Source organism: Sturnira hondurensis, unplaced genomic scaffold (assembly GCF_014824575.4).
Source record: "Sturnira hondurensis isolate 20B ecotype Veracruz unplaced genomic scaffold, ASM1482457v3 Scaffold0021795, whole genome shotgun sequence".
In the NCBI taxonomy this organism is placed as follows: domain Eukaryota; kingdom Metazoa; phylum Chordata; class Mammalia; order Chiroptera; family Phyllostomidae; genus Sturnira; species Sturnira hondurensis.
The window spans coordinates 9,600,702-9,627,542 of record NW_028094426.1 but is presented as its reverse complement, the minus strand read 5'-3'; the positions used below and the strand labels follow the sequence as shown (position 1 = coordinate 9,627,542).

The following is a 26,841-nucleotide window of genomic DNA, read 5'->3' as shown; positions in this document are numbered from 1 at the left end:
ATCCCTGGTCCATCATCAACCAATTGATGTTTCTTTCTCATATTGATGTTTCTTCCCACCCCCCAAAATCAGAAAACATATCTTCGGCTGAGGATTAAAAATATATAGTAAATCAGGAGTACATTTTCATTCTTCAAATGATGAATTCTGATAGTGCAGTAGATTCAGTAGTAAACATGACAAGTGTGTTTGGCAATGTCAGCCATAGGTTTTCCTTCCAAATCAATTAATGTAATACACCACATAAACAAAATGAATAAAAATCTATGGTCATCAACGAGTGCAGAAAAAGCATTTAACAAAACCCAGCTTTCACTTATGATAAAAACTCTCAGCAAGTGAGAATAGAGGAAATATACCTCAACATAATAAAGGCCATATATAACAAGCTCCTNTTGATTTGAGTCCCAGTTTCCTTTCCATCGCTATTGGTTTCCTGGACATCTCCCTTCATTTCAATCAGTTTAGCCTTCATATGTTCCTCTAATTTGTGACTATGTTCCTCTAATTTGTGACTATAATCTACCAGTTCTGTGAGCATCCTGATAAATAGTGTCTTGAATTGTGCTTCTGAAAGGCTGGCAATTTCTCGGTCGCTTAGAGTTATTGGCTCTGGGACTTTGAGTTCTTCTTGCACCATCTTTTAGGCTGTTCGTGCCTATTCCGTAGCAGGATCGGAGCTCTAAGGTGTTCACTAGCGCAGGGCAACTAAGTCGCTGGGTTGTGACGCTGTATGTGGGGGCGGGGTCAAAGAGGGACTATGGCGTCCCGTCTGCTGCCTGCCGCCCTGGCCCTCACCGGTGCCGCAGCTGCTGCCGTCACCGGGCCCACTCGTTTCGTCCCACTGCACGCGAGTGTGCCACCGCCGTCGGCCCTCACCCCCTGGGGCCTGCGTGGTCCGTCTCACTGTGCGCAAATGTGCGACCATGGTCAGTCTGCCCTGCACCCCAACTGGTTCCAGGCTGCCTGCGCGCCTGGGTCGGGGGACCCGTCCTGCCCGACCCTGCTCGCTGCTGGCTCCACCCCTCTTACCGTCCCCGTTGAACGGTTTGATGTAGTCGGACTTCCGTATAATTCAATTTTCTGTCCTTTGGTTGTGTCTTTGTTTCTCCAAACCTTTGTTGTATTCAAACTTGGTTGTGGGAGAAAGCACAGTGTTTCCACCTATGCCTCCATCTTGGCGGAAGTAATCCATTTGTTGTAATATGCAACTTTTCCACCTAAATAATTTTTCAGATAATGAAGTACCTCTTAAAAATAGTTTTTAATTATTTTATTACTTTCATTTCCACTTTAATAGAAATGTTAAATACATTATTATAATGATTTATATGTTTATATATTATTTTATAGGATATTTATTGCTTAATCACTTAAATAATCTTATTAATGCCTTTATTTGCCGGCGTTTCTACAGAGAATGTTGACTTTAACATAGCCATTTCTCTTTTTTATCCAGTTTTATCGAGACATAATTGGCATGTAACATCACATAAGTTTAAGGCATACAATGACTTAACTCCAGCACTTCACATAATTAGCTTTTTTTTTTTGTTTACATGGTAAGAACATTTAAGGTCTATTCTCTTAGCAAATTTCAGTAGAGGGGTGGGCAAAAGTAGGTTTATAGTTGTAATACAAATAAATAATAATTAATAAATAATAATACAAGAAAAACGGTTTTGTATACTCAACACTGTAATCCCACTTGCCCACCCCTGTATAATACCGTATCATTAACTCTATTCCCAATGCTACAAATTAGATCCCCACAATGTATTCATCTCGTAGCTGGAAGCTTGCACCCTCTGACCAGTACCTCCCCATGACTCCAGCACCCGACAATCACCACTCAACTGTTCCTAGGAGTCTGACGTTTTAGATTCCACGTGTAAATGAGATCGCACAGTATTTGTCTTTCTTTGTCTGACTTAGTTCACTCGGCACAATGCCCTCAATGCATCCATGGTATCTTTCTTTCCACTGGCTGAATAAGATTCCATTATATATTTTAATATCTCACGTTTTCTGCATCCATTCATCTGTCAAGAAATTTAGGTTGTTTCTATGTCTTGACATTGCAAACAATGCCATAGTGAATATGGGGATGCAAAAATCTCTTTGAGATCCTAATTTCATATGCTTCAATTACAGTACACCCAGTAGTGTGATTGCTGAGTTATATGGTAGTTCTACTTTCATATTTTTGAGGAATCTCCATACTGTTTTCCATAATGGCTACACCAATTAGTATTCCACCCGACAGCGCACAAGGGTTCCCTTTTCTCCACATCCTCACCAACACTTACTTCTTGTCTTTTTGATGACAGCCATTCTAAAAAATGTAGGGTGATATCTCATTGTGGCTTTGATTTACATTTTCCTGATAATTAGTGACACTGAGCACATTGTCAAGTACCTGTTGGCCATTTATATGTCTTCTTTGGAAAAATGTCTATTCAAATTCTCTTCCCATTTTTGAATCAGACTATGTGTTTTGTGTTTGTTACTGAGTTACACAAGTTCTTTATATGTAGGATGTTAACCCCTTATCAAATACATGGCTGAAAAATATTTTCTCCCACCACTTAGGGCTTAGGTTGACTTTGCATTTTGTTGTTTTCCTGGTTGTGAGGAAGTGTTTTAGTTTGATGTAGTCTCATTTGTTTATTTTTACTTTTGTCGTTTATACTTTTGGTGCTGTACTCCCCAAAAAATGTTACCAAGGAGCTCTTCCCTCATATTTTCTTATGAGTGTTTTATGTTTTCAGATCTTCCTAAAATGTCTTTAATCTACGTCCAGTTAATTTTTGAAAGTGGTATATACGAGTCCAATTTCACTCTTTTGCATGTGGACATCTAGTTTTCCCAACCATGGAAAAAGCTATCCTTTTCCCATTGAGTATTCTTGGTTCCCTTGTCAAATATTAGTTGACCATATTTTCATGAGTTTATTTCTGGGCTCTCAATTCTGTTTCATTGTCCATGTCTCTTTTTATGCCAGAACCACAGTTTTGACTACTGTAGCTTTTATAATCATTTGAAGTCAGGAAATAGGATGCTTCTAGCTTGTTCTTCTCTCCTCCTTGCTTTAGCTTTCCTGATCTTTGTGGTTCAATACAAATTTTAAGATTTTTTAAATTTTTCTGTGAAAAATGCTGTCAGAATTTTGATAGGGACTGCACTGAATCTATAAATTGTTTTGGTTACCCAAAGGGCGTTTTAACAATATTAATTCTTTTAATCCAAGAACACAGGATTTCTTTCCACTTACAGTTTCTTCAATCTCCTTCATCAATGTCTCACAATTTTCGGTGTACAGGTCGTTCTAAGTTATCACATGTGCTGGGACAAAGTCTAAGGAAGGAACTCATGCAACATTCAGGTGTACTCAGAAATACAGCGCTGGAGCTCAGGAGAACAGCAGCATCAGCTGGAGATACAGAATGGAGAATCAATGTTCTAATTAAAACAATGTGAGTGCTTGAAGTCGCCTTGGAAGACAATAACACATAAAATGAGGTGGAGCCTGAGAAAAGAATTGTGGAAAATTCAGAAACATCTCAACCTGAGAGTGTTCAGATTATGAACAAAACCAAGAATTGAGGCTCCCCCCAAAAATAACGTACTGGCTCTCCTGCTACCAACAGATGGTGCCAGAACTCACTTGAGAAGATCACTTTGGAACACCTTTCAAATACCTACACAGCTCCAAAGAGCAGAGCTTCTGAATTAACATCTAAGTGCAGATGGATAACAAACACAGGGTGCAAACCAAGAAAGGAGCACTATGGGAGCCAAAGGAAGACAGCATTCTTTAAAAAAAAAAAAGTGGCCATTAAAAACATGCATCCATTTAGCAAACAGACAACCTACACAGCACTGGAGACTCCAGGTGATGAAAACTCAACAGGGAACAAAACACAATCCATGGCCTCTAAGAGCTGACAAGTAAACGCTGCAGTAAAATCAAGACAGATAAAACTAAATGTTTTCCTTTTGGTTTGGCTTTCAGAAGACTGCAGATGACCTAGAGACATGAGCTCAGGCACTAGGCTACAGTGGGTTGGCTGACAAATGCAGGGCAAGTGAGGAAAAAAACAGGCAGAAGATTCTGGTCAAGATTCTTAGCTGGTAACAAGACAGAAATGAGTCAGCAGCAAGAGGACATGAAGAGAACAGATCCCGGATATGCGTAATCCCACACCAAGAAACACAGGAACTACAGGAGCGTACTATATAAACGCTTGGACATAGACATGTACATGCGAGAGAGAGAACATTTTAAACTGACTCCAAAATACACTGTATGAGACAGAAACCTCAATTACTAAAATTACACTTCAATGTTATTGATTTTTATTATCGACGATTCTCTGACTTCAATTTGGTTTAAGTAAAAGTTGAAACTTAGAAGGCAATTATGAGGCCAAAGAACTTCCATCATCCTCAAAGGAAGGAGGAAAATGAATGAGATACCTTGATGCAGTTTGGTATTTAACATATGCATGGGTCTAATTACTTATTAAAGGGAGAGGCATAAAATATTTTAGAACTGGATTTATGAGCCCCTTCAGGAAATGCTGGAGAGGTAAGAAAGTGTTGGGGGTGGGAACAGACACATAATGTGGTAGAAGCCACAAGTCCTTATTAGAAAAAGAGTGTGGTTTAAGTCTAGCTCACAGAAGTCTGTATCAGTTTAATTACTGCAAGAATAATCTCGGTGTAACATAATTCAACATACAGTATGAATCACAAGCAGAAGAAGTTCCTATCCATGTCTAGCTAGCGTATATAGAGGCAAAACGGCAATGAGAAGTCAGTGTATGACCAAACAAAACTGATTTATACTGGTAGCTAAAAATTCTCATTTTTGCAGTAACAATTTATAAAATTTATAAGAGGCTGAAATCTTATGTGACTTTAATAAACATAACCAACTACATGTATTCATAAATATTTGCTTAATGTGAGAAAAACAGCCTCACCTTACCCAGATAGTAGAAGAACTACCACCAGAAATGCATGAACTAATTGACTGCAGAACAAAAGCACAAAAACAATTCCATCATCACTTACCAATATATTCACATACTACTTTTTTCTTTAAAATTAACATCTTTAAAAAAGAAAAAAGTATTCAAAAACAACCTTCAGTACGCCCTCAATTTGTTTAATCAGATCAACTGGTAAATATTTGTTCGAAGCAACTGCCAAAATGAGGAAATAATAAACGAAGTAATTAAGTTTTCTTTTAGAACAAAAGTGCTTCTATGTTATGGATCTGGCAAAACTGCAGAAATGGATTTATGTATCTACCCTCTGTCATTCTCTCTCCAACAACCCAACTTGTATACAAGCCTAGTGCTATTTAAGCTAACAGCAAACAGCTATAATTCTCTAGTTAAGTAGACAGAGCTTGGAAATTTAGGTCACAAGCCTGTCACTGAGGCTTCAAATCATCTGTCTGGCGAGTGTGTATGACTTCCTCCTCCCTATGGTCCTGTTTTACACTGTCCAATGGGCAAGACAAGGGAAAGGTTATCAGGGCTTTCTATAATAGCTACAAAAATACTGGATCCAAATCACTAAGAATGTGGGAAAATTAAACACATTAATCCTTCTACAGTCAACAAGTAATTGATGATTTGAGAAATATTAATTCAGAACCTTCTTTGTGCAGAGTAATTTTTTTAGTTCAGTGCCAATCATGGTGCTACCCATACATGCTTACGATTTAAAAGCAATTCTTAATGATGTTTCCAAACAATCAAGTTCTTAGCAATGCAAATGAAGAAGTTTTTTGAAATAGATAGTAATAAATCTTTCATTCATAGTAGCTAACCAGAAACACATGAGCCAAATACATTGTGGGGATCATTTCAATGGTGTGTAATCTGAGAGGTGTTAGAAAGCATTTGGCCCACTAAGGGAGGAGTCCTCCGCATTTTTCTTTCTTGTAAGTAAAGTACAACACAGTGTTACTTCGTATGCAGTCTTAAAGTTCTCCACATTCCAAACTCAAGATAAGAGGTATTTCCCCACCTCTACAGCAACACAAACATCCTGAGATTTTCAGTATGACCTTCTTTCCTAAATTCCCAGTCTGAATGATCTTAAATTGACCTTAATAGTCAAAAATCTTTCTTCTTTTTAAAGATTTTATTTATCTTTAGAGAGGGGATGGGAGGGAAAAAGAGAGGGAGAGAAACATCAATGTTAGAGAGAAACAGTGATCAGTTGCCTCTTGCATACCCCCCACCCAGGGACCTGGCCCACAACCCAAGTATATGCCTGACTGGGAATCGAACTGGTGATCTTTTGGTTTGTGGGAGGATGCCCAACCAGTCAGGGCACACCAGTCAGGGCAATAGTCAAAGATCTTGCAAAGGGAGTACTGGTGAACTATAATTTTTCCCAAAGCTGTTCATAAATAACAATTGTTCCTTTGTGGAATTATTGTATAATTACACATAATTTGGAAAAATAATTTATAAAAATCCACACAATCAATACATGTAAAAATTATTAATATAATACAAAATGTGAATATCTTCACTCTTTTAGGAATTAAAGAGAAGGAGAGAGAAGAAGAGGGAGGAACAGAAGGAGGAAAAGGCCAAAAGGTTATTCTTTATTTTACACATTTTAGATTGTTTACCTAAAATGTATGCTTCTTCTATACTTCTTTTCATTGAGGTTTCTGCCATGGTACACTCGGTAAAGACAGAATCTTGTCTGTCTTGTTAATTATAGTATCTTCATTATTTAGTACTATGTCTAGCACTTAATAGGCACTTAATATTTCTTTATTGAGAAACAAATTTCACCAACTAAAAAGATATTTTCTATTAAATAAAGCTGTACATATCCAGGACTATTAGATCAAGAAATTAGAGTGGGCCGAATAAAGCCAAAGGCCCTGCTATTGGTTGAGCCAAATCCCTAATCTCACATAGTTATCTCACATCACAAGAAGGATCACTGGATAAAGCTGAAATGGACAAACAAGATCTGTCACCACTAAAACAAAACACAGCTTCACACGCAGCAGACAGTGCAATATGTATTTTATTGTATCCATATGCATTAGTTTACCCATACCTCTTCTACAGCTTTCCTTTTAAAGAAATTTCACCCAAGTATTACCCATTCCAGCCACTGGTATGGTTGACAGCAAGAATAAAAATTTAGTCGGAGTATAAAAAACACTCTTGGCTGAATTAGTTTCTTTGGGGTTTTTTTGTTTGTTTTGTTTTTAGAAGTTACTTTACTGTTGTTCAATGACAGTTGTCTGCATTTTCCCCCACTCTCCCCACCCCAGCCAAACCCACCTCCCTCCCTACTTCCACCCACCCCCTTAGTTTTGTCCACGTGTGCTTTAGTTTTCAAGAGCATCTTTGGTCCTTTTAAAATTTAGCCATGTTCTCAGATCAACCCCTTGCAAAAATCTACAGACCCCTGTCCTCCTCTGGATGAGAGAAAACGCAGCAGGCTTCCATCAGCCACCTAATATAAAACGCTTCTCCCCAAATTCACATCTGCTTTCTCAAACATGCAACTGTATCAGCCACCATGCAGAGCAAGCACTTGTTTCACCAAGTGTCTCAAATTCAACTAATGTCCACATTACACTAATGAAATCGATGTTAGCTAGAAAGACCTGGCTTGGGGTGAACAATGGGGGCAAAGGTGGCACAACTATGACTGAATAATAACAAAAAAGTAAAAGATGTATTCCAGCTAAAGTTAATCACTGTTTATGTCTTTACTCTGGACAAACCTAGATTTCATGATCTTCATAATGAGGCTTTACTAGATTTACTCACTACCCACATAAAATGAAGGTGATGAGAGAGACTCAATCGCGCCTTTGTTTCACACCCTCCAGCAGCCTCGACTTTGTCACAACCGCCGTGAATGCCTCTTTTACTCCGACTTCGCGCTGCAGGACTGAGGTCTCACCAGGTGGTGGAGAAGAGAACAGTGACTGGGAAGATAGAGAAGTTATGAAAGATACAGTTTTAACGGAAGGTGTGTGAGGACTGAAAAAAGCTGTCAGACACGGGCTAGAGGGTGGGGTACAGCAGCAGGGAGGAGAGAGGCAGGAGGGGTGCGGGGGGGTTGGGGGGAGGAACCCACACCATCACTTAGCTGCTTCACATTTTTTGAGACGACTTTCTACACGAGACCATGGAAGCAGCAAGTCTTAACACAGTATGCAAACATGTGAAATACAGTTGAGTAAAAATTGGTCTTAAACACTTTGCTCCTAGAATTTGTGTAAAGACATAAGAAAATTAAAATAACATGAAAAGATATTATAAATACTTTATTCTATAATTCTACAAAGACAGCAAATATACTAATAAACATAAAATATAAAACTGATATTTTTTATAGTCTGTATACATTGTTGTGTCAGTTCTGGCTATCACGGATTATTCATTTTAAAACAGAACGTGAGATTTTAAGCATGTCTGTGAATTAATGCACATTAAAATCTTTAAAAGGTTATTTTCCAATAATTAAAAACACTGTCTTTAACATCCATTCTTCAGGCACAACACATTAATTCTACATCTTTACATGCATGGATATCACATGAATAATGTTATGAGATTTGGCCCAATGACTAGATTTTTATCACAGAAAGAATTCCGTTGCTTTTAAATTATTCACAACCTAACAAGGCCCGACAAAAGAGCTAAATAAAAGAACTATCAACAAAATTAATGTCATCTCTAAACTAACAGGATCCTGATATGTAAAAAGCATTTCAGTACTAAATGTGGTACACAGCACTAAAAATAAACATACTATACATCAGAAGTTCTGGTAATGTATGTAAACACACTAAAATTATAAGACAACTCAACCTTAAGAAGGGATTTTCTAAATTAGAGTAATATTGTTAAACCTCAATATACAGTTAGTCATAAAATACTTAAAAGTTTTGAAAACACACTGGAAAGAGTGTGTTTATCTATATGTAAGTAATTGGAGATTACTTACATATACAAAAACACAAACAAACTGAGCGTGCTGATAGGGGACGGTGGGGGTGTGCATATAATAAAGGTCTATTTTCTTCCATTTATGAAAGTTCCATGTATCTTCCTTCTCTATCACAAGTATATCTTTCTTCACATCTAAAACTGTCTTACTCTCTCATCTCTAAAATTAAATGCATCTTACTGTCTGCTGAAAACCATTTTACTGTCTTCATTTCTAAAATTACTTCATAATTTCAAATGTAAAAATTAATGTAGAATACTAAATAAATTGTATTCAGTGTCTTTTCAAAAGTGCCAAATTTCACTTCTCTTTAGAGAATTGTTTTGCTACTTGTACTTTATTATAAACATTTTATTTTCTAGAGAAAAATAGAAACAATATGATAAAACATTAGAAATATTAATCAATAGAAAAAGAGTTACAATGTTTAATTATCACAAATATTTCAGATAATGGAAACATTCTCTTATTGTACTAAATTAATAAATACATCAAAACATATCAATAACACACATGTATTTCTAGAATAAGAAATAATATTCTAACAGAGGTAATAGTCTAACGGTGCTAAAAACATCTTCTAAATAAAATAAAATTCACATATCGATAGCCTTCAATAAAAAACATTAAAAATATTTTCTAAGTTTAAAATATTTTTCCTTCTATAGATCTTCATTCTTTTCTATTTTTTTCTGTTCTTCCTTTTCCCCTTATATTAAAAACACAACTTTTCAACTATAGTGTTTGACCTCTTATCAAGCACATAATTGATTCACTAACAAATTATTTTAGCACATTCCCAAGTATTAAGTTGTGGGGTATGATCAGAAATTGCTTGTGGTTCTTAGAATTCTGGATAGGTTAATATAGAAGTAGATAACAACTTTGTGGAATGTTACATTCTGATTGGTGCTATGTAACTGAACACAAGCATGGTTTGAGACAAGACCTCTGATTTCACCCAAAGACACACAAGTCCCTTTCCTTAAGAAACTCACCTGAGAATCACAGGACGGAAAAAGAATACAAGACTGTATCTACTATAAAAGGACTATATTCAGAAAGCCATAATATAATATTAGAAGAGGAGACTGGTGCAATTCTTAAAACAAGCTTGGTGTCTTTATTCTTTCCTACTAAAACATGAAAACCAGCTGTCTCGTCAGTTCTTTCTCGTAATCCTGTAGTCTCTGTGTGCAAAAAAGTGAAGAATTCCCCACCACTCCCGTCATGCCCACACCCTCTGTACATGGCAAATACATTCATACTTTCATCCTGGGCCTCAAAAACTCAGCCTATAAAACAAATGTCACAACCTACAGTAAAGGCTTTTTTCTTTTAAATAATTTTAAAAATTTAAATTACAGTTGATATGCAATATGGTATAGTTTACTGTGTACAACACAGTGATTAGATATTTATACAACTTACAAAGTGAACCCCTTGATAAGCCTAGCACCACCTGACACCACACAGTTGTTACAATGTTACTGACTATACTCTCTGTACTGCACCTTCTATCACTGTGAGTATTTTTTAACTGCCAATTCTATTTCTCCATCCCTCATCTTTCCCACCTAACCTTACCCCTGCCCCTCTGGCACCTATTAATTTGTCCTCTATATGCCAGAGTTTCTCTATTGTTTATTTGGGGGGGCAGTTTGTATGTTTTTTCAGGTTCCTCATATAAGTGAAATCAGTAAAGACTTTTCTGACTCCCTCAGCCACCATGAGCCTCTCCTTTCATCTATGTGCTCGGATTTTTTTTTTCTTTTAACCTACCCCTCAACAACTTTGTCAAGTAGGCACTATTAAAGTTTCCACTTCTTAGATATGAAAACTAAGGCAGATAAGGTGTCTCTGATTTCAAAGTCCATTACTTATTTGTTTAAAAATATATTCCCTTTAGTTCCACACTCCACTGAAACACCTGCTTCCCTCAATTCTCTGGGTTCCCTGATGGCAGAATGCAGAGATCCCGTCTTCCTCAGCTTTCTGTTCCCAGTGTCTGGCACAAATCAGACACTCAACAAATGTGGGAGGGAGGGAGGGAGGGAGAGAAGAAGGGTATATCACATGTGGTGTGCGACATTTCAAGATAACTGAGACTCAGTCCCCGGCCCTCGGGACACTTGTAATTCAGTGGAGGAAAGGGAAAAACAATGAACTATCATTGCTTGGTTTTCTTTTTCTTACGCCCCACAATTTCCTCTCTCTGAAGGAACCTCCTTCTGTATAAACACATTCCAAAGCTTCATACCTCAGGGGGATGTAGATCAGTCACCTAAAAACGAAAGACCCTCCGGGGATCTCAAAAACACAATCTTTTGACCCATTCTCACTTAGCTCAGTAGTCATTTAGCTAAGTACTGCACGGTGTTAAAGAAAAGAGTATCAAGGACACCCCGATACTATCCTGGCACTTTTTACTTTACAAGACACAGCACAGCCAAGTAAAAAGACCGTGGGTTTTGAAGTCAGAAAGATCACAGTCCCCATCAGGACTCTGTCCATTTCTCCCCATGTGGGCGGCAGACAAGTCACTTTATCGTTCTGAACCTGATTCTTACCTGTGATCTGGCAATAAGGAGGCCTGTCCTAAAGAATTCTTGTAAGGATTAAGAGAGAGAATGTAAGACTTAATGGTCATAAAACTAGGCACCAGTTTTATTGTGTCAGATCTCTCTAGATGCTTCTGGAAAGCTATTGGTTCTAAGTGTAGTATTACAATACAAATACTTCTGGTCCCAACATCAACAGCACCAAGTGTTTATTAAAAGAAAGGTACCTGAAGAAAGCCAACTGCCCCATGAGTAGTGGCCTGGGCAAGATTCAAGACCCTTCTCATATAGTTAAGCCTCAAGTTTCCAGATGGTACATACCTCACCTGCTGCTTCTCAGAATACACACTACAGACCCCTTTTTTCAGATTCTCTGTGTGAAAAAGAAAACTTTATGATCTAAACTGACAAATATTTTTCATATTAATTCCATTTTCCACCAAGAAGAATCTCTGAGTTAATGAGAAAGAGGGAAATGGATCACAGTTGGCCCTCAATAGTCACGGGTTCTGCATCCATGGATTCAAACAACAGAGGATCAAAAATACTCAGGGCAGAAAAGGTTACATTGCTACTGATGTGCAGTGTGTCCTTGGACCTAGGATGGCTGCATTTTTACAGGAAGAAAATATTTGCAAAACACATATCTAATAGCGTGCTTATAGCAAAAAAAAGATCTGAAGAATTTTTAAAACTCAACAATAAGAAAACAGACAACCCTATTGGAAAGTGGGCAAAAGTTCAGAACAGACAATCTCACCAAATAAATATACACAGGGAAAGTCAAATACAAAAAGATGCTTGACATCAAATGTCATTAAGGAATGGCAAATTAAAGCACAAATGAGACGTTACTACACAGCTCTTAGAGCGCACAAAATAAAAACTGAGAGACAACAGTGGGGAACAACAAGAACTCCATCAAACTGCAGTAAGACATAAATGAACCATGATGCGTATCGCTAAGTAAAAAATGTCTGACAAGGCTGTAAAATTCCAATGACGTAGCATCTGGAAGAGACAAAACTATACAGACAGTAAAAAAAAGCAGTGGTAGCCAGGCGTATAGAGTTAAGGAAATGACAGGTAAGGCACAGGAGGTGTTTAATGTGTTGAAATTATTCTGCACAATACTTCGATATTGTGATAATGAACACATGAAATTATGCATTTGTGGAAACCCACAGAACTTGACAGAACAAAGAGTGAAACTTATGTATTCAAATCTTATTTTAAATAATTTAGAAGGTCAGAGGATCCTAGGACAGAATACAGGTGGTGACAAAAGGATCACACTCTATTACACATTTCTGCAGCAACCTCAGTAAAGCAGATGGAAGAAAAAGGAGGGAGACTAAAGCGCAGGGAACTGCACATAAGCACTGCACTCTCATTCATAAAGTGCTTCCACTCTTTCTAAAGGGAGTACAGGCCAACCATTTCAATACTGTTTTACACATGCAACGGAACTGAGCAATTAAGTGAATGGATGGCAAATCTTGGGGGCCAGCTTTCTTCTCATTGTGGGAATTTACAGATAAACAGGGGGGAAGACCAGAATGATGTAGGTGATAATGGATTTGGCGGACTAAGAACTCATATTTAGCTTAATATGACACACATGGTTACACAGAAATACGTACAGGCAAGTGTATATACACAGGTTTGTACACACATGTATTTCCTGCTGACTCAGATGAGAGGGACTAGAAGCAATGACACCCAGGGGCAGTAAGAACACCCAGCACCCACCTCTTGATTCCTCAAGCACATTTCCCAAGGAAATGAACCAGATTCCTTCCGGCTGAATCTAGGACTAGGGCAGGAAATGGAAATATACAAGATGATCCTGGAGCACCTTTCAATGCTAGAAAGTGTGGAAGTGATTTTTCAAAAATGATATAGCCAACTGAAAAAGCTGGTCATATGATGATAGCTGAAACATTTTGAGCAATACAATAAAGTAGTATTGAATTATAACCCAGATCCATGTAAGTAACTGATTGAGTACATAAATAAATGAGGAGAAGAGAATTCTGTCATGCAGAAGAATTCCAAATAATTTTATATAGATATTCCACCCATCAGGAGCATAACTCTCCACTCAAGTGTGGACTGTGCACAGTGACTTCCTTTTAAGAGTATAGCCTGAAAAGAAAGAAGAGGGTAACTTTCCAGTGCAGAAACCTAGCAAACACTACCTTGGCCAGATGATCAAAATCATTGTCAACAGTGAAAAATCATGTTGATAGCATGTAACCTTTACATGATGTAATAAAAACAGCATTTTTACCTCTGTGATCTTCCACCACCAAACCCAAAACCTCACTCTGATTATGAGAAAAACCTGAGACTAATTCCAACAAGGGACATTCTAAAATATACCTGACCAGTACTCCTCACAACTGTGAAGGTCATCAAAAACAAGGAAAGTTTAACAAACTGTCACAGCCAAGAGGAGCTTAGGGAGACCTGGCTACTAAGTGTGATATCGTAGAGAGCAGGATTGTAGAACAGAAAAGGAAATCTAAATAAAGTATAAAGTTTAGTTAATAATAATTTACCAACACTGATTCATTAACTCTAACAAATATCAATGTAAGATGTTAATAGGGGGGTAACTGGGTAGGGGGATTGATGAGAAATTACTGTACTAACTTTACACTTTTTTCTGTAAATACAGAACTAATCTAAAAATTAAAATGTATCTTTTAAAATGCCATTGAAGAATGTATCTAGAAAACACTCAAGATGTTGTAGTGAAGCACTAAAGAATTTCACACTGCATATATTAAACTTCAAATGTTTACAACTATTCTGTTACAGGATTTTTTTAAGAAAATACTTTTCAATCACCAACAGCTGCAAACAATTTCATGCAGTAATTCCCAGCAGGGGTGTATTATAGCTGAAATACTTTAACTAAAATTCCACTTTTTCCCTTTATGTACCATTGCAGATGTCTGAAAGTTTGTAACCTATTATTAACTTACGTTGTTTTCTGATGATCTAAATGACAATCAAGTGTGCTTTACAACTCAGAAAGCTAACCTAAATTTTATATAAATCAAATCAGTGCTAAAACACTCATCCAACAAAACTCCAAGCATCTAAAGAGAGACACAAGAAAAACTACCGTCTTTTATTCTGAATACTACATTTTCTTATATAACCATGGTGCCCGTGAGCTGCTGTAAGAATTAATATAGGTGAATGCAGAAAACGGAGTCAGAAGAGGAAGAAAAAAGTGGTGGTGACCACGTGTGTAATATAGTGTAAGTAAGAGATAGGACTAGGATTTAAAATGTTATCAAATAAAAACATTGAAAGCAAAGAACATCAAACCTATGTCATAGTATATAAAAGAAAGGGACTGATATCTGAAAAGTATCAGCATAGATAAAAAATTTACCCTGGCTGGTGTGGCTCAGTAGATTGAGCATCCGGCTGGGAACCAAAGGATCACCAGTTTGATTCCCCAGTCCGGGAGGACACAAGCCTGGGTTGCAGGCCAGGTACCCCAGTAGGGGGTGCACCAAAGGCAACCACACACTGATGTTTCTCTCCCTCTTTCTCCTCACCTTCCCCTCTCTTTAAAAATAAATAAATAAAATCTTCTTTTTTAAATTTCAAGCCAAAAAAAAAAAACTAGAAATAAAAACAAAATGAAATATTTAGATTTGGTCAGAAGCATGCAAAGTGTTCAAAATTAGACATTAAATCCCTGATAAGGAACAAGAATTAAATCATTTGGAAAAAAAATCACCCTGAGTACAACTTAGAGTATTCCCCACCAAAAGACTGAAAATTAGTATATAATGGAATTTAGTGATACTGGAAAGTAGAAGAAAAGAATATTTCAAAGAGAATGTACCAAATATCGTAAAAAGTGGTATCTCAGTGGAATTAAAAGCAAGTTTTCTTGTTTTCTGCTGTGAAATGAATAACTTGTAATTTTTGTAAGTAACTTGTAACTTGAAATTTTTTAAAGTCTTAATCTATGAATTCTGCACTAAAGACATTCTATATAATGTCATTTCATTTGTGATATATTCTAGTCTACCCTTTACATGGTAAGGCTATAAAGTGCATTATTTTTCAAATCATAAGTAAAAGTGTGAACTTATGACCAAAAATTTTTCAGACCAGCACATTAAAAACTATAGCAATATGTACAGGAAACTACATGTCAAACAGAAAATCTACACTAGGTAAGAGAGGATGGCAGACTTTCATTTCAATGGCCACATGATCTAAATTACTAGTGTACACTTTCCAAAACCCAAGTCACTGTAGAAGAATGGCATCCTTTCAAGGGAAATAAATTAGAAGCAATACACAACACTGTTGTTTGTTGTTAACGCATATATAAAGAAGCCTTCTGGAAATCCTTTCTCCAATCTCCCCAGAATAACAAAGCCAAAATCAAGCTATTCACATACATCTGGAACCAAGTTTTATCTGAATTCAAAATATTAGCTATCCCTCTTAGATGAGGAAAGAACTGAAACCTTTAAAACAAAAGCAATAATACATTTCATTGAAACATTTTGTTTTTTTCATTTCTTTTTCTTTTTTTACGAAACATTTTATAAAAGAAGATTCTGATTCCTAAAGCTCTACCGCCCTAGACATCTATGCATTTCAAATCCTAATACTACAGTGTCCTACCCTCAACGAGATTACAGAAGTGCTCTGGGAAAAGAAGGATTTCAGATACAATGCAAAGGAAGAGAACAATCGATGCAAAGATTCTGCACACAGGTAGTCCTTGAAAGGAAGAAAGTGAGCACAGGAGGAGCGAGCAGGGTCTACGGAGGTGGGGAAATCCACTCCAAAGACATTGACTGACAAAGACACCAGAAAGGCCATCTTCCCAAAAGTAAAATGATGAGTAAAGAGGAGCAAGCTAAGAAAGGAAAGTCAGCAGTAATTAAAAGTGACAACTACTCGATTATACTAAGCTGTATTAATTTGAGGAGCTGGATCCCGGTGAGACCTTGTCCCAAAACGTCAATCTGAAAAGACCCCCTCCGCACTGGAGGGTGGCCTGGGTGGCTCCGAAAACCCCGTCTAATAGGAACTGTGAAAAGAACACTGGTTCTGTAGTCGCCCCACCGCTCAGATAAGCGCAGGTGTATCTGCGGAAGCTCAGGTTACCAGGAAATATTACTGGGACACAGTGAATCTTCTCTGCTCATCGTTCCCGGAGGTCCGGGTGCGGCGGGCAGCGCCGGGCAGCGACGCCCGAGGGTGGGCACTGGCTCCCGGCGCACGGAGCCCCGACGCACGGACGCGCACACCTGGCTCCTAACACCAGTTGAAAGCAGTGAAAGTGAATGAAGGCGGACGCGGCGCCTGGCGCCGCTCCATGCAAGCACACAAAGGCGGATTTTTGAAATCGAGGGAGAGTCCAAACCGTCGGATACCGCCGGGCGCCTTTCCCAGAGAAGCTCTTACCTCGGATCCGCCTTCGGGGCGGCGGCTTTCCCTGGAGGCGCCTTGAGCCCAGCCGAAGCAGGCGGGGGCCAGCAGAAAGCCTCCGACCTGGACGGCGCCCTCCCTAACCTCCGCTAGCCGCCGAGCCGCTAAGCCGCTGTCTGCACCCAGTCTCGGAGAAGCGATCACCCGGACCAGCACAGCGCGGATCTCGCGCTCCCCGACACCGCCTCTCCAAAAGCTGCCAGTGAAGTCTGGATCTGCCCGCCCGCTCACCAGCTCGCCGCTAAAGCCGGCCGCGCGCCGCGCATGCCCAGTACCTCTGTGAGGAACGTGTGTGTGCGCGCGCGCGCGGCCTGGAGCTAACTCCGCTCTCCGGGTCTTGCCTGCCGCCGAGTCCAGGAGTATCTGGTCCACCCTTAGCGCCCCCGGCAAACAGGCGGGTGAGATATGGTTGGGAGGAAAGTTATCTAAGCACCTAGTAATCAAGGCTGCGAACAAAGCCGGACAGAAGTTGATGTCCGCAGACAGGTTTCCAGAAGTGCCCTAGCTGGACTGACTAGCAGCTGGGAGATGCAGGTAGAGGTTCGCCCAGGGCAAGGTTCTGGTTCACAACTTCAGTACCCAATCACCTGCCAGCCTTTGTCTGCCTTCTGGAGCCTTCCAACCTAGCTCTTCTCTTTTGTCACTTTCCTCTTTCTTGTCTTCTCAACTCATGCTGTAAACTGATGGTATCAAAGGACCTCCCTTAATACCCTGGGAGTTTCTAACTGCCTGTCCTTATTAGTTCCAGCCAGCAAGTCCAGACCCGCTTCTCACGCCTGACCTGAAAATAATATTTTTCGCTTCGCTCCTGCCAAGAGTTTGATGTGGTTTGTAGTGGAGGCTTCTTTCAGTTAATGCCTCTAGTAACACAAGCAAACGGACAAGCTTCACCTTCTCTTTGAATAGCTCACGGAGCCACTAAATGAGAAGACCTTCGTCTGTGAACCTTGCATTCTCTTCCTCTTCAGAACTCATTTGTCCTAGCTACGCCCCCAACCTCTTCTTTTTAAAAGCCAATTGACTTCCAGAAGTCAACGAAAGAATATAAAGACAACTTTATTAAAATAGATTGAACCTGATTGCTTTGTGAAGTAAAGAAAAAGTGATTGGGGAAAGGAGATTTCAGGCCAAGGTGAAAATTAAAACCATTGCGCTAAAAGTTGTAATAGACCTTAAGCCAAGTCCCCTACCTTAAGTAGGAGTCCTCTCTCCAATATTCCCACCACACCACCATCCATTTGAATTTTCCCAATGTTGAGAACCTCTCCTATTACCAGTTTATGTATAATCATGATTGTTTATTGAATATTTACCTATGCCAGGAACTAAGCACTTTTTATTTATTATTTCTAATCCTTCAAATGGTAAGCTTCATTATACCTATTTAGTACATTAGGAAAATGAAGCTCAGAAGTTTTATTCCTTTTGCCAAAACCAATGCTGATGCCAGAATTAAAATCCAGGTCTGCTTAACTCTAAAGCCTATGCCATATGATTGGTGATCATCAAATCAACTTCCCTTAATTTACACAGCTAGTACTGGTTCTGCTCCTAGGAACCACATAAAATTAACCTCATTCCTTATGGACACTGCAAGCCTTAAAACATTTGAAGCAAAACATAAAGAATTCTTAAAACTCAAAAGAAAGAAAACAGACAATTCTGTCAGAAAATAGGCAAAAGTTCAGAACAGGTATCTCACCAAAGGAAATATATTCAATGCATATAGAAAAACAAATATAAAAAGAAGCTTGACATCAAATGTCATTAAGGAATACATTAAAGCAACAATACAATATTACTCCATACCTATTAGAATGCATAAAATTCCACAAAATGGCAATGTCAAATGATGACACGGATGAGGAGCAATGGAGACTCTGTCAAACTACAAATAAGACCTAAATGAACCTTAAATGCATATCGGTAAGTGAAGGAAGGCAGTCTGACAAAGCTGTATAATTCCAACTATATGATGTCTGGAAAAGACCAAACTACACAGACAGTAACAAAATAAAATCAGAGTTGCTAGGGGTATAGAGTTAAGAGAGTGATAGGTAAAGCACAGGAGATGTTTGATGTGTTGAAATTATTCTGTATGATATTTTGGTCTGGTGATGACTTTTTAGATACAATACCAAAGGCACGATCGGTGAAAGAAATAATTGATCAACTGGACTTCATTAAAATTAACAACTTGTGCTCTGTGGAAGACAATGTGAAGAGGATAAAGAGACAAGCCACAGCATGGGAGAAAATACTTGCAAAGGACACATCTGATAAAGGACTGTTCTCCAAAATTCACAAAAGTTACACTTGAAACTCAACTTTAAGAAAATAAGCCAATTTAAAAATGGGTTAAAGACCCTAACAGCCTCCTCTCCAACAAAATATACAGATGCCAAATAAACATAAGAAAAGATGTTCCACGTCTTATGTCATCTGAGATATGCAAATTAAAACAAGAATGAGAAACCACTACACACCTATTAAAATGGCCAAAATTTGGATCAGTTACAACACAAAATTGCCAATGAGGATACAGAGCAACAGGAATTCTCATACATTGCTAGTGGGAAAGCAAAACGGTGCAGCCAGTTTCCCAGAGTGTTTGGCAGTTTGTTACAAGACTAAATATGCTCTTTTCATACAATTCAACAGTTGTGCTCCCCAAAGACTTGAATACTTACAGTCATACTAAAATCTGCACATAGATGTTTATAGCAGCGTTATTCATAATGGCCAAAGCTTGGAAGCAACCAGATTGTCCTTCAGGAGGTGAATGGGTAAATAACTGTGGTACATACAGATAGTGGAATATTATTCAGGGCTGAGAAGAGATGAGCTAGAGTCATGAAAAGACATGGAGGACGTTTACAGGCATATATCAATCTGTAAGGCTACATACTGTATGATTTCAATTCTATGACATTCTTAAAAAGATACAACTATGGAGGCAGTAAAGAGATCAGTGGTTCCTCAAAAGTCTCTGCTACCTTCTCCCAACCCTTCCAGGTAGAAAGCAGGACTGATCCTAGGCCTGGGTGGGAGGAGAGAACAGCAGGGGAAGCTGGCTCCGTGGCCCAAAGAAGGCCTCCTGGCCTGCTAGTCTTGAAATAGGGACACTGGGCATTCACCATTATGGGAGAGCTTCTGACACTTTCCTCTTCTTCAAATACAAGAATTCCTTTGCTACTTAAAGACTATACTCAGAAAGTCATAATATTAGAAGAAGAGGCTCATGCAATTCTTAAAACAGGTTTGGTATCTCTGTTCTCTCCTACTACAGTATAATGAATACTCTATTGTATTGTCTTATGAAAATGAAAAACAACTGGCTTTTCATTTCTTCCTAATAATCCTTTAGGCTCTGTACGTGAGGGAGGGCAGAGTTTCCCACCACTCCCATCATACCCACCCATTCCGCACACATCAAACACGGTCATCTTTCTGCATACAATGCGCTATAGTTCCAACTCATATTCTCATCCTGGGCCTCAAAAATGCATCTATAAAACCCAAATGTCACAGTGACATTTTTCTGTTGAGCCTCTCCTTTCAACCCTATGCTGGGATATATTTCTCCAGGTTCTCTGATGACAAAATACAGAGATCCCGCCTTACTCAATTTTCTGTTCCCAGTATCTGGCACAGAACATACTCAACAAATGTAGGAGGAAGGGAGGGAGAGAAGGAAGGGAGAAGGGGAGGCAAATGTAATAATGTTCAAACTCCCCTGTGAGGAAAAACTCATCCCCTTCTAAACATCCTAAACATCGATCTGTAACAAGAATGATAATAGGTACTAATTTCATTCAACATTTTGTAAGTCTGTATCACATGTGGTGTGCGACACTTCAAGATAACTGAGACTTAGTTCCCTGCCCTCAGGACACTTGTAATTCATTGCTTGTTTTTTTTTTTTCCTTAAGCCCCACAATTTCCTCTCTCTGAAGGAACCTCCTTCTGTATAAACACATTCCAAAGCTTCATACCTCAGGGGGATGTAGATCAGTCACCTGAAAAAAATTGAAAGACCCTCTGGGGATCTCAAAAACACAATCTTTTGACCCATTCTCACTTAGCTCAGTAGTCATTTAGCTAAGTAGTGCACGGTGTTAAAGAAAAGAATATCAAGGACACCCTGATACTACCCTGGCACAGTATTTGTATTGTAATACTACAATACAAATACTTCTGGTCCCAATGCCAATAGCACCAAGTGTTTATTAAAAGAAAGTTACTTGAAGAAAGCCAATTGTTGCATGAGTAGTGTCCTGGGCAAGATTCAAGACCCTTCTCATATAGTTAAGCCTCAAGTTTCCAGATGGTACATACCTCACCTGCTGCTTCTCAGAATGCACAGTATGGACCCCTTACTTCAGATCTCTTTGTGAAAAAGAAAACTTTATGATCTAAAAAACTGACAGATATTTTTCATATTAATAATTCTATTTTTAACCAAGAAGAATCTCTGAGTTGATGAGAAAGAGGGAAATGAATTACAGTTTGGTACTCAATGGTCACAGGCTCTGTATCTATGGATTCAACCAGAAAATGATAAAAAAAATTTTTTCAGGAAAAAAGTTAAACTGTTGCTGATGTGTACTATGTAGTTAGACCTGAGCTGGTTGCATCTACACCAAACAAGCCAGACTGGAAGAAAATATTTGCCAAACACATGTCCAATAGAGTGCTTGCACCATCCTGGGCAAGCCTTCATCTGACAGCACAGACCCTCGTGGCAGTAATCTGGGCACCAGCTAGTTATGTAGCAGTCATTTCCCTCACTTCTCATCTCTTGACCTTGCCTTTTCTTCTGGACAGTGTTGCCCCTCCTCTCAGGAGACACTGCTGGGAGCCTGCATGGCCATCTGGAAGGAGGCGGGATAGGGCTACAGGGCTGGGATCCTCTGCCCTCCACTGGCCAAGGGAACAGACAGGCCACGTGATTCCCAGCTCATTAACCTCTGTGGCCAGTGTAGGAGTGGCTGGTTATGGGTCCCTGGCTGGTGGCAGCTGCTATATCCCTTAATGTATTTCTCTGCTGATCCTGCTCTTGAGAAATTGGGGGAGGGTGTCCTACATTAGGATGTACCTACCCTCCATCTGAGTTGTATGTTTTTTACAATGGGTTTTTTAATTATTATTATTTTTGTGTGATGACTCTACCCCTGCTCATCACTGCCACTCCCAAGGCATGCTCTATGGCAAGTCAAGCTCTTGGGTCCCAGGAAGGGGCCTTGCCAACCTCAGTCCTCCTGCTTCCAAGCCCAACTTCAAGCTCCTCCTTTTTTCTTCCCTCCCTGCTTCCCACCCTATGGAATAGCACTGGTGCTGGGAAGGCATGGCTTGGCTCCCAAAAGGGGCAGTGAGGTGCCCTGGGAACTCCCAGGCAAAGGGGCCCCTTCCCACCCAGTCCCCTACTCTTGCAATTAGTTTCTCCTCTGCATCAAACAAGTAATAAAGAGAGTGATTGGGATGTGGGGTAAAATCACTGCTTACTAGGAATAGCAGTAAGGGAATTAATAGGCAGAGCATAGAGGATTTTTTAGGGCAGTGAAAATAATCCCTATGATACCATAATGATGGCTACGTATCCTTATACATTTGTTCAAATCCATACCATGCACAATGCTAAGAGTAAACCCTAAAATAAACTATGACCTTTGGGTGACTATGATGTATCAATATAGGTTTCTCAATTGTAACAAATGTACCACTCTTGTGGGGGATGTTGATAACAAGGGAGGCTATGCATGTGTAGGGGGCAGAGGTATATGGGAAATCTCTGTACCTTCCTCTGAATTTCACTATGAACCTACACTTGATCTAAAAATAATTAAAGTCTTAATTAAAAATAAATGAATAATTATACAGCATTGCTTATTCGTGAAAAAATCTTTTACTTTTCTGTCTTTTTTAATATTCAAGAATTAGTTTTCCACAAAGGAAAGAAAATCCAAGTGTTACTTAAGTAAAAAGCATTTAAAAAGAAGGCCTAAATCTTTGAAAGAATTTGATAAGTGTGAAGTGGTCATTTATCCAACGAATACTTTGGAGGCAACTAATTATAAGTTAAAATAATAATTTAGTTGAGTCCAAGATTATAGCTGAGATAAGAGGGTAAATCCAGTGAAAGAAGGCAAAAGAATAAAAAAGACTACATGAGACACACAGGAGAAGTAGTGAAAATCTTGAAGAAAAAGATGAAACAAAATAGAAAAACAGAGGCCACTGAGAGTCTCTTCGGGCCAGAAGCTCTTCGTCTTCAAGTGTATCCTACACTTGTGTGGTCATGTAGAGTTCCCATTCATATCTACAGAAAGGTGAATGAGATCGTCCGAAGAGTTCTCCAGCCACAGTGCAAGTAGATCCTGCACTGGGGGACTCTCGGGAAGCAAAGGAAATCTCTAAGAGTCCAAAACACAAGTAAAGCAGAACCACTGACACTGGTGTGGTGAACAATAACCTTTTAAATAAGTCTTAAACCAGCTGGATGAGGGAGCTGATCTTTAAATTTTCATATGCTAGCCAATCACCCCGAAGGGAAATCACAGTAGTCTCAGATTCTTGGACCCCCAGCTCCTAGAAGAGGTACATGTAGGCCCTGGTTGGTGTGGCTCAGTGGATTGAGCCACAAAGATGTGAACCAAAGATGTCACAGGTTCGATTCCCAGTCAGGGCACATGTTTGGGTTGCAGGCCAGGTCCCCAGTAGGTCATGTTTGAGAGGCAACTACACAGTGATATTTCTCTCCTTCTCTTTCTCCCTCCCTTCCCCTCTCTCAATAAATAAAGAAATAAAATATATACTTTTTAAAAAGAGGTATATGCATGCAAATTCTATCTGGAGACAAATAATTTTAAGTTAATATCCCTATATTCCCATAAATTAACATCAGCCAAATAGGAATTCATAATCAAAGACCATAAAACATATAAGAATATTAATCAATATGAGTGAGAATAAACAGTAAAAAGAGAAAAATTAATAAGCATTTAGATTTATGAGCAAAAAAACTATGATCTAGCTGTTTAAAGAAATACAAAATAAAATAATATAAAAAGATATCTAAAATAACTAGGCAAACATGAAAAAGAACCCACCAGAACTTTTGGAAAGGATATATATGTATTTCCTAAAACTTGAAACTCAGTGGGTTAGACACAGTAGAAGAGAAAAACATAAACTAGATATGAAGAAAATGTCTAGAATGCAAGACAGTTGGGGGGAAATGGTAGAGAGATGGAAGATAGAATAATATGAAGATTTAATGTTTATCTCATCAGAATTTCATAACATGAGAGACTAGAAAAAAGTGGAGTAAAAACAAGAAATAGTTTATATTATCACTAATACTGTTTCAAGATTACTGTAACACAGGAAACCACCAGGAGAAGAAACCAAACCAAGATACATTGAAATGAAACTGCCAAACATGAGAGGAAAAGTCCATCTTAAAAGCATGGAAAGAAAAGAGAAATTTATCTATTGAAATACACAGGAAAAACAAGTAGACCAGAGAATTTTCAACAGCAATAATGGCAGCCAGAAGACCATGGAATATCTTCTAAATGCTGGGGGAAAAAAACTGTCAATTTATGATTTTGTGTCTAAAACAGTTACATTTTCATAACAAAAATGGAACTGAGAATTTTCCAATAAATAAAAACTTTCCTTTTTACCATCTTCACCAGATTAACACCTAAAGTACACCTTTGGGTAAAGAAAATGACCCAATAAGAAATACTGAGAAGCAAGAAAAAATGGTAAGCAAATAAATTGATAAACATTTGGGTTAATCTAAAGGAATTCGGTCTCTATGAAATGGTAATGTCAAATTTGTGGGGCTATAAACACAATTTAAATATTGGAGAATAGCATAGAAATCAGGAGGAGGAGGATCAGTTAAAGTATTCTGAGGCCCTTGTTTCGAGGAGGTTAAGATATTAATTTGAAGCATCCTTAAGAAAAATATTTATGATGAAATTTGAAGAGAAACTGTCCACATGATATTTGCAATGTCTAAATGCCTTACATGTACTAACTTGCTTAAATTCTCATAATAATCTTCTGATAATCTCCATTTTTTAGGAAAACAAAGAGAAAAACATTAGTCATAAGTAATCCAACTAATATGTAATGAAGTTGGCATTTGAATTCAAACAGCCTGGTCCAGAAAACATGGTTTTGACACTTCTGTTCTACAGTATCCTAAAGATTTGGAAAGAATAGACACACGGGAGAAATTTTAAATCAGCAGAGGGAGGAAACAGTAATGCAAAATTAACATAACAGTCCATCTTTCTACCCCTTACAAAAAAAATAATATTATAAGAAAAGACTATAAAAAAGAGGGATCAGGTTCAAGATAGAAACTAAAGACATTCAAATACGTAAGTAATTACAACATAGTGGACTAAACTCTCCAGTTAAAAGACGGGATGAAAGTAGTTTTCAAAAATACAGGCTACGTGCTATTTACAAATGTAAGTACATGGAAAACATAAGATCTATTAGGTATGTAATAATGAAAAGAACATTGGTGTAACTGTATTGACATCACACAAAATGGACTTTAAGATGAAAAAGTGTCATTGAGACCCTGGCTGGTGTGGCCCAGTGGGTTGAGAGCCGGCCTATGAACCAAAGGGTCGCCAGTTGATTCCTGGTCAGGGTACATGTCTGGGTTGCAGGCGGGGTGCCCCTTTGGGTCTGTACAAAATGCAGCTGAATTGTATTTCTCTCCACCATCGATGTTTCTCTCCCTCTCCTTGTCCCTTCCCTTCTCTCCAAAAATAAATGAATAAATAGTCTTTTAAAAAAAATTTTTATAAAAAGCATTTTAAGGATAGAGTGGGTCATCACATAATGATAAAATCTAGAAGAAGAAATCAATAAATCTATTAGCGTAGGAGGGATATTTCAACCTGTTGAAGTTACTGATAACTCCAGGTGTATCTAAATGTTATATACATAGAAGTTACAACATAGAAGTTACAACATCAGCATAGAACAATTAGAGAATACACAGTCTCATCAATCCCATAAGAAATATTTATGTAAATTACCCTTCATACCTTAATACCTTTAGAAATGTATATTATCTAGACTAAAGGTTGAAAACCTTTTTGCAAAGGGCCAGATAGTAAGCACACTAGGTTTGCAGGTCAGCGTTCTCTGTTGCAACTACCGGACTTTGTCACCACACTGTGGAAACACCATGGGCAACACGCTCCTGCTCACAGTCTTCCTCCCACAGAAGCAAAGATGGTGGTCAAATAGCTGTGGCCGTATTCCAAAACAACTCTATTTAGGCTCACTGGATTTAAATATCGTACAGTTTTCACACGCCTCAAAATATCATTATTCATTGGTGTTTTTCAACAACTCCCAATATGCTAACCATTCTCAGTTCACCAGCCGCAGAAAAACATGCCATGGGCTGGGTTTGCTGGCCCTGACACAGGCCACAACCTCTGCCTACAAAGCAATACATTCAAAAATCGACAACAGACTAATTTTTAAAGAATTAACTTAAACTTTAAATAAGAGCATATTTTAATTTCTAAAGATTAACGTTAAAAAGTAGGGTTTAAAAATAGACTAGCAAATAACCCATGGGTCAGAGAAGAACTCGTAATGAAATTTTTTAAACATCCAGCCCTGGCTGGTGTGGCTCAGTGAATTGAGCGTGAGCCTGTGGAGCAGGGGGTTGCCCGTTCGATTCCCGATCAGAGCACATGCCTGGGTTGTGGGCTGGGTCCCTAGTGGG

The 26,841-nt window shown here is 38.6% G+C and overlaps 1 protein-coding gene across 2 annotated transcripts in view; it reads right to left on the bottom strand.

Moving 5' to 3' along the window:
• EPS8 (EGFR pathway substrate 8, signaling adaptor) overlaps positions 1–17,320 on the bottom strand; it is a 168,688-nt gene extending 151,368 nt beyond the window's left edge. For both annotated transcript variants that reach the window (XM_037033975.1, XM_037033978.1), the window contains exon 1: positions 17,040–17,320. The gene's annotated coding sequence lies outside the window, so the exon portion shown is untranslated. The remainder of the gene's footprint in view (positions 1–17,039) is intronic.
• Between the last annotated feature and the right edge of the window lie 9,521 nt (positions 17,321–26,841).